We start from the raw sequence: 15,490 nt of genomic DNA, 5'->3' as shown, positions 1-15,490 counted from the left end.
TTATCCACTCCCCGGTACCCCCACCCCCACCGACACTGCCCCCCCACCCCCGAAATATCTCCTCCTCCCTCCCTCCCCCCGATCCAGAACGGGATCGAGAGGAGGCCACCGTCGCCGACCGCCCCCGCCGGCCTCGCCCTCGCCTCGCCGGAGCTTCCCCACCGGCCTGCTCCCCAACGCCGCCGTCCCCTCCATCCCCCTCGACCCCCGCTGCCACGAGCCCTACTCCCCCCGTGAGCGCTCCCCTCTCCTCTCTCCCTGCACCGGCTCGGCCGCTCAGCGCGCGCCCACCAGTGGCCGCCGCGCGCTCATCCGTGGCGCCCCGCCGTGCGGCCCGCGCCGTTGCCTCGCGCCGTGGCTGCGCGCGAGCTCACGCTCCCGCAGCCTCCTCTCCCCCCCGCGTAGGCTCGCCTCGTCGCACGCCCATGGCCCCGCTCGACGGCCCCGCAATCGCCGTCCACGGCCCAGTGCGCGCTGGCGCTGTCCCGCTCCTCTCGCCCAGGCGTGGCCCCTTCCCCTGCCCCGACCGGCCGTAGCTCGCCCGGAGATGTCCGCGCCCGTGCGCCGCGCGTGGCCGCGCCCCCTGGCTGCGTCTAGCGCTCCGTGCCCGGCGCCCGTCCACGCGGCCCCCACTCCGGCACCACCTCCTGCTGCCGACGACCACCCCCACGCCGCGCCGCCCAGACGCCATGCCGTCGCCGTTGCCCCTCTGGCGGTTGAGGCGTGCGCCCGAACGAACGGGTGCTGGGCACCCGTTGCGCCCATTCGCCTAGCGCCCGCTAGGCTCCCCCAGAGCCTATGACATGTGGACCCCCCCAGAACGTTTACTAAAAAAAAGAAGAAAAAAAACAATAATATAAAAAAAACAAAAAAAATAAAATTAATAAATAATAATAATGATAATAACAATAATAAAAATAATAAATTAATTAATAAAAATTAATAAATAAATAAATAAAGAAAATAAAAATAATTTTAATTAATTAATTAATTAACTAAATTAATTAAGTTAATTAATCCTGTTTAAATTAATTAAACAGTAATTATTTAGCTAGACCCTAATTAAACTAAACAGGGAATGACAGGTGGGTCCCACTGGACCCACATGTCAGTTTGACCCAGTCAACCCCTGTTGACTGCTGACGTCAGCATGACATCATGCTGATGTCATAAATCCATTTTCGAATTAATTTAAATAATTAATTAAATTCCAGAAATTAATAAAATCTTTAGAAAATCATATCTTTTAATCTGTAACTTGGATTAAAATATTTTCAACATGAAAGTTGCTCAGAACGACGAGACGAATCCGGATACGCAGTCCGTTCGTCCACCACACCTCCCTAACCTATCGAACTCGCAACTTTCCCCCTCCGGTCCATCTGTCCGAAAACGCAAAACATCGGGAATACTTTCCCGGATGTTCCCCCCTTCGCCGATACCACCTACTGTCGCGTTAGGTCACACCTCACACTGCTCATTGTCACGTCACGCATCGTCATGTTTATGTTTGCATTATATTTACTGTTTCTTCCCTCTCTTCTCTCCGGTAGACTACGAGACTGACGCTGCTGCTGCCAAGTTCGACTACGGAGTTGACGACCCCTCCTACTTGCCAGAGCAACCAGGCAAGCCCCCCCCTTGATCACCAGATATCGCCTATTCTTCTCTATACTGCTTGCATTAGAGTAGTGTAGCATGTTACTGCTTTCCGATATCCTATCCTGATGCATAGCCTATCCTTGCTACTACTGTTGTTACCTTTACCTGCAATCCTACATGCTTAGTATAGGATGCTAGTTTTCCATCAGTGGCCCTACGTTCTCGTCCGTCTGCTGTGCTATACTATCGGGCCGTGATCACCTGGGCGGTGATCACGGGTATATACTTATATACTATATACATGACACATGTGATGACTAAAGTCGGGTCGGCTCGTAGGAGTACCCACAAGTGGATCTTTGTGGCGGAGCGACAGGGCAGGTTGAGACCGCCTAGGTGAGAGGTGGGCCTGGCCCTGGTCGGTGTTCGCGGATACTTAACACGCTTAACGAGATCTTGGTATTTGATCTGAGTCTGGCCATTTGGTCTATACGCACTAGCCATCTACGCGGGAGTAGTTATGGGTATCCCGGCGTCGTGGTATCAGCTGAAGCCTTCTTGACGTCAGCGACTGAGTGGCGCGCGCCGGATTGGACTGGAACGCCACTAGGCTAGGTCTGCTTCCGGCCGCGTACGCAACGTGCAGGTGTGCATAGGGTGATGGGCCCAGACCCCTGCGCGCATAGGGTTAGACCGGCGTGCTGACCTCTCTGTTGTGCTTAGGTGGGGCTGCGACGCGTTGATCTTACGAGGCCGGGCATGACCCAGGAAAGTGTGTCCGGCCAAATGGGATCGAGCATGTTGGGTTATGTGGTGCACCCCTGCAGGGAAGTTTATCTATTCGAATAGCCATGTCCCTCGGTAAAAGGACGACCCGGAGTTGTACCTTGACCTTATGACAACTAGAACTGGATACTGAATAAAATACACCCTTCCAAGTGCCAGATAAAACCCGGTGATCGCTCTCTAACAGGGCGACGAGGAGGGGATCGCCGGGTAGGATTATGCTATGCGATGCTACTTGGAGGACTTCAATCTACTCTCTTCTACATGCTGCAAGATGGAGATGACCAGAAGCGTAGTCTTCGACAGGACTAGCTATCCCCCTTTTATTCTGGCATTCTGCAGTTCAGTCCACTGATATGCCCCTTTACACATATACCCATGCATATGTAGTGTAGCTCCTTGCTTGCGAGTACTTTGGATGAGTACTCACGGTTGCCTCTCTCCCTCTTTTCCCCCTTTCCTTTCTATCTGGTTGTCGCAACCAGATGTTGGAGTCCAGGAGCCAGACGCCACCGTCGACGACGACACCTACGACACTGGAGGTGCCTACTACTACGTGCAGGCCGCTGACGACGACCCGGAGTAGCGTAGGAGGATCCCAGGCAGGAGGCCTGCGCCTCGTTCGATCTGTATCCCAGTTTGTGCTAGGCTTCTTAAGGCAAACTTGTTTAACTTATGTCTGTACTCAGATATTGTTGCTTCCGCTGACTCGTCTGTGATCGAGCACTTGTATTCGAGCCCTCGAGGCCCCTGGCTTGTATTATAATGCTTGTATGACTTATTTATGTTGTAGAGTTGTGTTGTGATATCTTCCCGTGAGTCCCTGATCTTGATCGTACACATTTACGTGCATGATTAGTGTATGGTCAAATCGGGGGCGTCACAAGTTGGTATCAGAGCCGACTGCCTATAGGAATCCCCCTTTCCACACTCCTTGGCCGAAGTCGAGTCTAGACATTACAAAACTTTTACTAACATGGCCGTGTGTCTTACGGGCCCACGTCGCCATTGGGTGGTACTAGGATCTTTTACTCCTCGGCCTTTACTCTGGGACTCTGAACTCTCTTCTACTCGGGTTAAACGAATTTACTAACTCTAACACTAGGATCCCATGACCGCATTCACCCCAAAGTTGGATAAGCCATAGTTGTTTCTTAGAGTAGTATTTTGAACAATTCACACACTGTCATTTGACTCCTTTGAAACGTCTTTGCTTTCAGATGGAACCCACGAGGCAGGTCGTTCGCCACACGACGACCATTGGTGCCTCGGGATCACCTGCGGTGCTAGCTGAGATGATGACCTATCTGGGTTATCGCTGGCACCCTGAGTACACCGTCTACGAGGAGTACCAGGACTTTAACCAGGAGCAGTACCGTGCCATCGTCCACCTCTACTCTCGGGAGTATGACTCCACTACTGTGCTGCACACCGCACATGGTGTTGGTGTGACCATCGATATGGCTGTCCACGATGCTGCCTATGCTGCTCTGACACGTCTTCGTGGAGAGTATTGGGAGTTGGACACCTCCCCTTTCAGGCACATTGCTATCGCATCCGATGTTGGTGCGGAGGGATACTATACTGCTGCCTACTCCACTGTCACCCGAGAGCCCTTCTACCATCAGAACCTGGTTCTGCATGCTGATGGGCTGGATCGAGCTAACCGAGCTCTTCGCCACGAGATGTACACCACCCGTCAGCACCTTTACCGTGCCTTGACGCTGCTGCACCCCTTTGTCCGATCTGGACAGGTACCGCGTACTGCGATCTACCCAGCCAGGACCGTGATGCCCCACGGTGTCGGTTGGCCAGAGGTGGGAGGCTACTCCCCCGCACTTGGTCCTCTTCTGCCACCTGAGCGTCGGGCTCTACACCTGAGTATCCGCGGCCCCCAGTCTGCTGACGTGGAGGGCTATCCGTTGCCTCACTACCAGCTGTCGGGCTACGATTACCTCCACAGTACCTCTTGGGACTGATGTAGTCTTGCTTAGTTAGTATTAGTTGCAGTCGCCGCGAGCCTGTGTGCCGCCTATGATGTTTTAGTCTATGTACTGAACTCTGTGTACTGAACTCTATGCATGACCCCTTTTGTAAGTTATGCCGACTACTATGTAGTAGCTATCGTGCTCCTCTCGTTATGCATGTTTCATCATGAATGATTCTTGTCTTTGCAAATATTTCCCAATGCTGAACTACCCCTGTTATATATTAGCAGGATGGTTAGACCAGGTGGTCGTGGTGGCGATGCCCCACCACCACCTGAGTACATGGCTGGTATGATCCAACAGTTTGAACTGAACCGCCAGTTCATGGAAAATATGATGGCTCAGTTTCCTCGCCCCAATATGAACCAGCAGCCAGCCCAAGTGACTCTTCAAGATTTCATACGCCTCAACCCAACCATCTACCGCAGCTCAACTCAGCCTCTGGATGCTGATGACTGGCTCCGTGACATCACCTATGAGATGGAGTCTGCTGATGTAGCCCCTACCAGCTATGTCAACTTTGCTTCCTTCTTTCTGAAGGGACCCGCAACTCAATGGTGGGACAGCCACAGGCGTACTCTGCCAGCTGGAACAATCATCACATGGCCAGACTTCCAAGCTGCTTTCCGTGCCCGCTTCATTCCTCAAGGAGTCATGGACCGGAAGAAGCGTGAGTTCCGCAACCTCACCCAAGGCAACAAAACTGTTGAAGCTTATCAACGGTAGTTTCTGGACATGTCTCGCTATGCTGAAGAGGACATTGCAACTGATGCACACAGACAGGAGAAGTTCCGTGATGGCCTTCAAGCTAACATCAAGCTCGCACTTCTTGTAACGCCCACGATGCGGCTATATCTCCCACGTGTCGAGGCACGACTTAGAGGCATAACCGCATAGTGGTTTTGTCGCAAGAAGGGTCATCTTCACACAATCCCATGTAATGAACAAGAATGGGATAAAGAGTTGGCTTACAATCGCCACTTCACACAATACATAAATATCATTCATACATCAACCAAAATACAATCATATAGACCGACTACGGTCAAAATCCAGATGAAAATAAGACAACCCCAAATGCTAGATCCCCGATCGTCCCAACTGGGCACCACTACTGATCATCAGGAAAAGACACATAGTAACGACCACGTTCCTCGTCAAACTCCCACTTGAGATCGACGCCATCATCTGCACTGGCATCGTCGGCACCTGCAACTGTTTTGGTAGAATCTTTGAGTCACGGGGACTCAGCAATCTCACACCCGCGAGACCAAGACTATTTAAGCTTGTAGGAAAGGATGGTGCAATGAGGTGGAGCTGCATTGGCAAAAGCATATGTGGTGGCTAACTTGCGCAAATGAGAGCGAGAAGAGAAGCAATGGAACGGACGTCATCTAGCAATGACCAAGAAGAGGTCCTGAACACCTACTTACGTCATACATAACACAGACCGTGTTCACTTCCCGGACTCCGCCGAGAAGAGACCATCACGGCAACTCACGCAGTTGATGTATTTTTAATTGGGTCAAGTGACAAGTTATCTACAACCGGACATTAACAAATTCCCATCTGCCTCATAACCGCGGGCACGGCTTTCGAAAGATAATACCCTGCAGGGGTGTCCCAACTTAGCCCATCATAAGCTCTCACGGTCAACGAAGGATAAACCTTCTCCCGGAAAGACCCGATCAGTCTCGGAATCCCGGTTTACAAGACATCTCGACAATGGTAAAACAAGACCAGCAAAGCCGCCAGGATGTGCCGACAAATCCCGATAGGAGCTGCACATATCTCGTTCTCAGGGCACACTGGATTGTCCAAGCTTCCGATAGGCCAGACCAGAGTTGCCCCTGGTGGCCACCGGCGACTGACAGTTTGGACCAATACTCAGAGGAGCACTGGCCCGGGGGTTTAAAATAAAGATGACCCTCGGGCTCTAGAAAACCCGGGGGAAAAAGGTATAGGTCGCAAATGGTAAAACCAAGGTTGGGCATTGTTGGAGGAGTTTTATTCAAGGCGAACTGTCAAGGGGGTCCCATAAATCACCCGACCGTGTAAGGAACGCAAACTCAAGGAACATAATCCCGGTATAACAGTAACTAGGGCGGCAAGAGTGGAACAAAACACCAGGCATAAGGCCGAGCCTTCCACCCTTTACCAAATATATAGATGCATTAATTAAATAAGAGATATTGTGATATCCCAACATATCCATGTTCCGACATGGAACAAACTTCAACTTCACCTGCAACTAGCAACGATATAAGAGGGGCTGAGCAAAAGCGGTAACATAGCCAAACAACGGTTTGCTAGGAAAGGATGGTTAGGGCTGACATGGCTAAAATGGGAGACATGATATAGCAAAAGATAGGTATCGAGCATGGCAATAGAGCGAACAACTAGCATAGCAAAGATAGAAGTGATTTCGAGGGGTGGTCATCTTGCCTGCAAGGTTCTCAGAGTAGTCGAAAGCTTGATCCTCGTAAGCGTACTCGACAGGTTCCCCGTTCACGAACTCGTCTCCCGGCTCTACCCAAGACAAGAACACAAACAAACGGAACCACAATCAACAACGAGAAATGCGCAAGCAACATGATGCAAAACATGTATGATATGCAAGATATGATATGCGATGCATATGCGTGCTCCGGAAAGAAAATGATGAACATGGCAGTAACTTGGCAAACCAAGCATGCCACTAGAAAGATGAGATGATTTCGGTCGAAATCGATATAAAGATCACCGGAAACGGATGCACGGTTTGCAAATGGCAAGCAAAACAAGGATGACACTAATCTGCGATAAACAGCAAGTTAGCACTTAAAATGCAACAAGTAACAATGCTACAGCACCCCAACATGGCAACAAAGCACATGGCAGTAAACTACAGGAGATGCTTGACAAAAGGTGAACACTGAGCTACGGCTAGTTCTCAACATATCCAGCTCAAACAAGCATGGCAAAAGTGCAAAAGATTACAGGTTCACAGACTTGGTGAAAAACTGGACATGGCAGTAAACAGCATCAGGTAGCAATGTTCCGCGCACAAAATCAACATGCTACAGGAACTTAACATAGCAAAACAAGGCATGGTAGTGTTCTACTAAATGCACATGACAAAAGTCCCTTACTGAGTGTTGAGGATATAGACCTTAGAGTCACCCGCCAGGAGGGGCCGGGTTACTCGTAGGGTCGACGCCAGAAGCCCGGAGCCAGGTTTCAGATGATGGGCCAGAGATGGGCTGAGACCCGGATATGGCTTAAAGCCTGTAGTTACAATCATTGTTATAGTAGACTTGTAGTGTAAGGCAAGTATTGTTTAGAGTCCGAGCCGGACGCTCTTATGAGCCGGTCGGGACTCTAAGGGCTGCTGGGCGTCAGCCTCCCTATATAAAGGGAGGACCCGGCAGCGGTTTAAGGGCGACAACAATCTAACCGAGAGCCGGGCATAGCTGTTAGCTCCCTGGCGATCGTAACCCCAGACAATAACATCTCAAACTGGACGTAGGCTTTTACCTTCACCGTAAGGGGCCGAACCAGTATAAACCCTCGCGTTCCTTGTCCCAATAACCCCTTTAAGCTTCCTAGCTGCGATGGCTCCACGAACAAGTCCTAGCTCGAGGACATCTGCCGTGACAATTCCACGACAGTTGGCGCCCACCGTGGGGCTGCCGCACGGTGGATTTGAGTTCTTGAAGGGCAGCTTCGAAGGGCTCAAGGGATACGCTGTGGGCCGGATGACCAAGAGTCGTCGCGGCAAGCTCTATATCGATGACGAAGGCTGGGGCCCCGACGCCGGCTCAATTGAGTACGGATACCGGGTCCCCTTTGGCGGAATTCATGTCTTCATTGGCAAGATCGGTGAGCCGGGCCCCGAGCCGGACCTCTGCGCCGGTCTCGTCGAAACGGCTCAGCGCGCACGACCCGCCCGGGCCCGGCCTGCCTTAAGGCGCGCTTTTGTGGGATGCATCCATGGAGGGCCCTCTGATCCATCCGGGTCCGGTGATGAGGCGGCCGCCGGCTCTGACGACGAGTCGGCCACTGGTGAATCAAACTCGTTGTACCAACTGCAAGAGGGTAGGCTCATGGGTTGTTCCGATGGCGACAGTATCCCGGACCTTTTTGAGCCGCTGAGTCAGGTTGGAGTTTTTATGGCCGGTGCGCAGCCCGTTCAGAACCCCGCTGCCGGATCGGGAAACCCGGTGCCTTCCCCGGCTCAGGTACTGATGGACCTCACGGACAAGTTGACGGCCCTGCTAACCGCCACGGTCGACCCGGCGGACCAAGCCCAGCATGATGCAGAGGTGGCGCAGTTAAAGTTAGATCTGATAAAGGCTAAAGAGGATCTTGCAGCGGAAGGGATCAGGCTGGCTGCGGAACGGGCGGCCCTTGATACCCAGACTCAGCTAATTCAGGCGCAGTCCTTCCAGCTCACGATGGATCGGAACGCGGCCAACGAAGTCATGAGGAGGAGGCATCAGAAGGCCCAGTCTCGACTCCCGCCGGTCTACGATCCACGCAATCTCTTCAACACGCCGGGTGCAGGGCCTAGCAACCCGCCAGGGATCATTGTGCCCGGGTCCGGACCCCTTGTTCAGCCACGAGTGATGGGGCCTCCCCAGGTGCCCCCTGCCCCGCCTCAGTATGTGCCAATACCGCCGGGGCATTATGATAACCCACTGGAGAACATGGTGGCTGCGGCAGCACGACTGGCGGCTCTCCCCGTTGACGGCGACTCTCCGGCGGCCGTCGAAATCCGCCGGGTCAGGGAACTCCTGCAGACAGTGCTGGCACAGCAAGAAGCGTACTCCTACAGCCGGGATAGGATCCACTCGACCCCACGTCCGGGTCAGAGCCCGAGTTACAGTCGACACATGGTCTCAGCAACTGGCTCAAGTAATGTCCGGCGCCATGACCCGCCCCCTGGCCATGGCCCGGCGCACAACGGAGCCTTTTACACAGCAGACCAGGACAAAGCACGCCAAGCGGCGGAGCAGGTGCCTCAATTGACGGCTTACCAGACCCCCCCGGCCTATCCGACAACCTCTGTTGATGTGGGCATCCCTACCAGGACTGGGGGTGTCCCTTGTTTGGTGCCAGCCATTCGTAATGAACGTCTACCCAAGGACTTCAAAGGCCCTAGGAAGGTGCCTAACTACACGGCAGACTTACAGCCCGCAGCCTGGGTCGAGAGTTACGAGATGGCCATGGAGCTCCTGGAGGTCAGTGAGGCGGCCATGGCTAAGTACTTCACCATGATGCTGGATGGGACTGCCCGTACTTGGTTGAAAGGGCTACCACCAAATTCCATTGGGTCTTGGGCGGAGCTGAAAGCCCGTTTCATCCAAAATTTCAAAGATACCTGCAGGCAGTCTATGTCAATTGTGGATTTGACTAACTGTAAGCAACAGGAGGGTGAGTCCACGACCCACTGGGTTCGCCGGGTCAAGGAAATCATACATTCGTCAGACAAGATGGATGCCGGCTCTGCAGTCTTAATGTTGGAACAGAACTGTCGCTTTGTGCCCCTTAAGATGAAGCTTGGGCGGCTCAAGCGCGACTGCACCGATATGGGTACCCTGATGGCGGCTCTTGTCAAGTACGCCGATTCCGATGGTACCAAGGATCCCCCTTCAAACGACGAAAGGGCAGGGAAGGGAAAGAAGAACGGCAATGGCAAGGGTCCCCAGTTTAATCCAGGGAACCAAGGAGGAGGCAAGCGTAAGGCTGATGGCAGCCTGGAGTTTGTAGCCAACACCAACTCTCAAGGTAATAACCAGCGACGCAAGGGGAGGCCCCCTCCCCGAGGCGGCGGGTCAGGACCCTCTCTGGAGCAGCTGTTGAATGAACCTTGTCCGAGGCACGGCTCTAGAGAGAAGCCAGCAACTCATCTGTGGAAGGATTGTGGTATCATGAAGGCTTTCAAAAATTACAATGGTCCGGGTGGCGGCTCAGGTACCAGCGGCTTTCATGGCCCTGGGGGCGGCTCAAATTCCGGTCCTCAGAACGGTCAAGGGGGCTTTAATCAGCAGTCTGGCCAGGGTCACCAACAGCAGCAGGGGGGTTACCAGACCAATCCAAAGCAGCTAGGCGGTGGACAATATCATGTATTTACCACTAGTCTGTGCAAACGAGATCAGAAGATTCACAAGAGGGCCGTGAATGCTGTAGAGCCGGCAGTCCCACGCTACTTACATTGGTCTGAGCAGCCTATAATATGGAGTAGGGAGGATCATCCTCCTCGGGTGGATAACCCGGGCCACCTGGCCTTGGTGGTAGCTCCTCAGGTGGGAGGATATAAGTTCACAAAAGTACTCATGGACGGAGGCAGTAGCATTAACATCCTTTATTATGAGACTTTTCGCCGTATGGGGTTAGTTGATAAGAACCTCAGCCAGTCAAACACGATCTTCCATGGGGTAGTACCTGGTAAGTCGGCTTACCCAGTTGGCAAGATCGAATTGGAAGTGGCTTTCGGTGATGACAATAATTACAGAGTGGAGAAGTTGACCTTCGAGGTGGTTAAAATAAGAAGTCCATACCATGCCATATTCGGACGGCCAGCTTATGCCAAGTTCATGGCACGACCGTGTTATGTGTACTTACAGCTCAAGATGCCGGGTCCCCATGGGACCATTACGGTTTACGGCAGCCGGAAGGTGGCTCTGGAGTGTGAGGAAGGTGATGCGGCTTATGCAGAGTCTGTTTGTGCTACAGAAGAGTTAAAGTTTTATAAGGACAATGTCGACCCGACAGACATGACCTCTCTGAAGAAGCCAACTACGGAGGCTGAGCCGGCGATGAAATTCAAATCGGCTGATGAAACTAAGCTTGTTGATTTTGTTCCAGGAAATTCATCTCAGCAGTTTAGCATCAGTGCCAATCTGGATCCAAAATAGGAAGGCGCGCTCATCGAGTTCATCCGTGAGAATAGGGACATCTTTGCGTGGAAACCTTCTGACATGCCAGGTGTACCTAGAGAACTCGCTGAGCACACTCTCAATGTTGATCCGAAATTTAAGCCGGTCAGACAGTTCCTTCGGCGGTTTAATGAAGAGAGGCGAAAGGCTATTGGTGAAGAAGTGGCCCGGCTCTTAGCGGCCGGGTTCATTGTTGAGGTTTTTCACCCAGAATGGTTGAACCCGGTGCTCGTACTCAAGAAGAACGGCACCTGGCGAATATGTGTGGACTACACGGATTTGAACAAGGCGTGCCCGGCTGATCCTTTTGCTCTCCCCCGTATTGATCAAATCATTGATGCTACGGCAGGCTGTGCACGTTTAAGTTTCTTGGACGCTTATTCCGGATATCATCAGATTAAGATGGCAGTTAAGGACCAGGAGAAGACGGCGTTCATTACTCCCTTTGGAGCCTTTTGTTATGTGTCTATGCCTTTTGGACTCAAGTGTGCACAGGCGACTTACCAGCGTTGTGTACAGAATTGTCTTCATAAACAGATCGGGCGCAATGTTCATGCATATGTGGATGATATTGTGGTTAAGTCCATCAAAGAAGAAACCCTGATAGATGATTTAAGAGAAACCTTTGATAATCTCCGGGTCTATAAGATGATGCTAAACCCGGCCAAGTGTGTCTTTGGTGTTCCTGCAGGCAAGCTCTTGGGTTTCTTGGTTTCTGACAGAGGCATTGAGGCTAACCCGGAGAAGATCAAGGCCATCACCTCCCTGGCTAAACCGGCGTGTATAAACGACGTTCAGCGCTTGGCGGGTCACATCGCTGCTTTAAGCCGGTTCATAAGCCGCTTGGGTGAGAAGGCTATGCCTTTATATCAGTTGATGAAGAAAACTGATAACTTTGTCTGGAATGATGCAGCTAATACCGCCTTTGAGGATTTGAAAAAGCAACTGGCAGAGCCCCCCGTCCTTGCTGCCCCGGTTGATAAGGAGCCCCTGCTATTGTATGTGGCGGCAAACACACGAGCCGTCAGTGTGGCTATGGTGGTGGAGCGTAAGGAGACGGGTAAGGAGCATCCAGTTCAGCGGCCGGTTTATTATGTCAGTGAGGTGCTTATTGAGTCCAAGCAGCGGTACCCGCATTGGCAGAAGCTCGTATATGGTGTGTTCATGGCAAGCCGGAAACTCAAACATTATTTTCAGGGTCATCCCATCACTATGGTCAGCTCTGCCCCTCTCGGGGATATTATCCAGAACAGAGAGGCTACAGGGAGAATTGCTAAGTGGGCTATAGAGCTTGGACCGCATGACCTCAAATATGTGCCACGCACTGCTGTTAAATCTCAGGCTTTGGTGGACTTCATCAACGATTGGACAGAGTCACAAGTGCCCGAGCAGAAGCCGGATAATACGTACTGGACTATTCATTTTGACGGGTCCAGGCAGTTGGAAGGCTCGGGGGCTGGCGTTGTGTTGGCTTCCCCTAGGGGTGACAAGTTCCAGTATGTGCTACAATTGATGTTTCCTTGCACTAACAATGTGGCTGAATACGAGGCTTTACTCCATGGTCTTCGAGTGGCCAAGGAGATGAGCTTAAGCCGGGTAAGGTGCTTTGGGGACTCAGATTTGGTGGCTCAACAAGTATCAGGCACCTGGGATTCTAAGGATCCTCTCATGGTGCGAGGTTGATGCCGTTGCTGGGCACTTTCAGGGATATCAAGTGGAGCACATTGATCGCAGGAAGAACGAGGCGGCTGATGCTTTAAGCCGGCTAGGCTCTCAGCGCAAGCCGGTGCCGCCGAACACTTTCCTGGATGTCCTGTATAACCCTTCGGTTAAGTTGCCTACCGAGGAGGACTTGGGTATCCCTGACCCGGAGGCACGGCTGGTGGCGGCTTTGCACGTCATACCAGACTGGACAATGCCATATCTGGCTTATATAACCCGGGGAGAGTTGCCTGAAGATGAAACGTTGGCCAGGCAGATAACCCGGCGGGCTAAATCAATGATTGTTATCAACGGTGAGTTGCATCATCGCAGTGTTTCCGGGGCATTTCAGCGTTGTATCTCCCCTGAGGAAGGTCAAGAGATCTTGCGCGAGATCCATGAAGGGGATTGTGGCCATCATGCCGGTTCAAAATCTCTTGTGGCCAAGGCTCTCCGACATGGTTTTTATTGGCTGACGGCTCACGCTGATGCAGAGGACTTGGTCAGTAAATGTGATGGCTGCCAAAGGTTCTCACGACGGGCTCACGTGCCGGCTCAGGAGTTGAGGATGATCCCAATCACTTGGCCCTTTGCGGTCTGGGGGCTTGATATGGTTGGGCCCTTTAAACGGTCCAAGGATAAGAAAACCCACCTCTTGGTGGCGATTGACAAATTCACAAAGTGGGTGGAGGCCGAGCCAGTTAGCAAGTGCGATGCAGCCACGACGATTCAATTTATGAAAAAGGTGATTTTCCGCTTCGGCTTTCCACACAGCATCATAACTGACAATGGCACCAATCTGTCCAAGGGCGCTATGGAAGAGTTTTGTCAACGAGAGAATATCCGACTTGATGTTTCCTCAGTGGCTCATCCCCAATCCAATGGTCAAGCTGAGAGAGCTAACCAGGAGATTCTGAAGGGCATTAAGCCCCAGCTTTTGGTCCCTTTGCAACGGACGCCGGGTTGTTGGGTGGAGGAGTTGCCCTCCGTCTTATGGAGCATCAACACTACTCCTAACAGGTCTACAGGCTTCACACCTTTCTTCATGGTTTATGGAGCAGAAGCAGTTCTCCCCAGCGACATCCGTCACGATTCACCTCGTGTGGCGGCTTATGTTGAGACGGATAATGAACAGGCGCGCCAGGATGCTCTGGACTTGTTGGACGAACAGCGTGATGTGGCAGCAGCACGTTCAGCAATTTACCAACAGGACCTGCGCCGTTATCATAGCCGCCGGGTCAAGTCCCGGGTCTTCCAGGAAGGCGACCTTGTGCTCCGGCTCATCCAGGATCAAACAGATGCACACAAGTTATCCCCACCTTGGGAAGGGCCTTTTGTGGTCAGTAAGAACTTGCACAACGGGTCGTATTACCTCATTGACATTCGGGAGCATAAAGATTCACGTAAGTCTGAGGAAGAGACCCGTCGGCCGTGGAACGTAGCCCAGCTTCGGCCTTACTACACTTGAGCTACCGGCTCTTGTGGTGTACATACTTATCTAAGTCATGTGTATTATGATAAGCAATAAAGCAGGACCTCTGTCCTTTTTTCTCCTCCAATTATGTGTGTCATTTTTTACATGCTAAATGGAAAGGAGGGTCCGGCTTATGATCGTATTCGAGTCGAGCCGTCAGCAGTAAGGTCACTTGGGGGCTTCCTGTTCAAACATGGGTCGTATTCGAACCAAAGAGAACATAGCTGTCGATACCCATTTGATTGGCAAAGTGCCGAGCTCATTGGGAGGTAGCCTTTGGTCATATTTGAATCATAGTGTATCCCCTCTGAGAACCGACGTGGATCGCATTCGAATCAACGTCGTTAAAATTTTTTCAGAATCACTTGGGGGCTTCCTGTTCAAACATGGGTCGTATTCGAACCAAAGAGAACACAGCTGTCGATACCCTCTTGATTGGCATCGCCACACCCACTGGGGGCTATATGATCGCATCCGGGTCTTAGCTTAACCCCTTTGGACTGAGTTTCTGGTCGTATTCGAACCAGAAGCCCCTAAGTTCTTATATTTTATCATAAGTCTACTCTGATCATGTTAAAGTATGTGCTGCTGGCTCTCACTTGCCGGCTTCATTTTGGTTTATCTTGTTAGTTGAACATCAGGGATGTTATCAAGATAAGTAAATTCGAGTTAAGGTACCAATCAAGCTATCCGGGTTATTTAAACCGGAAATATGTTACAGGCTGTTAAAAGTGTTATCACGGCTATGTTCAGAGTATAGTTAACAACCAGTCTTTTTTGGGTTCGTTTGCCGGGTTATACATTTTAAACACCTGATTCTCAGGACGGTAAGCCGCCTCGAGACTTGTGATTTATCTTTCTATGTAGACATTGGAAGATATTTTTCACAGTGGAGAGGGACAAAGGGATAATTATAACCCGGAGGAACACCAGAAGGATAACTTCAAGAGGTTTCAGCATTCATTACGTGCACGATGGCACGGCAGAGATAAATTGTTGCACCTATTCTATTACAAAAT

Source organism: Aegilops tauschii, chromosome 5 (genome assembly GCF_002575655.3).
Source record: "Aegilops tauschii subsp. strangulata cultivar AL8/78 chromosome 5, Aet v6.0, whole genome shotgun sequence".
Taxonomy (NCBI): Eukaryota; Viridiplantae; Streptophyta; class Magnoliopsida; order Poales; family Poaceae; genus Aegilops; species Aegilops tauschii.
The sequence above is the reverse complement of the archived record's forward strand: the minus strand, read 5'-3'. Positions refer to the sequence as shown.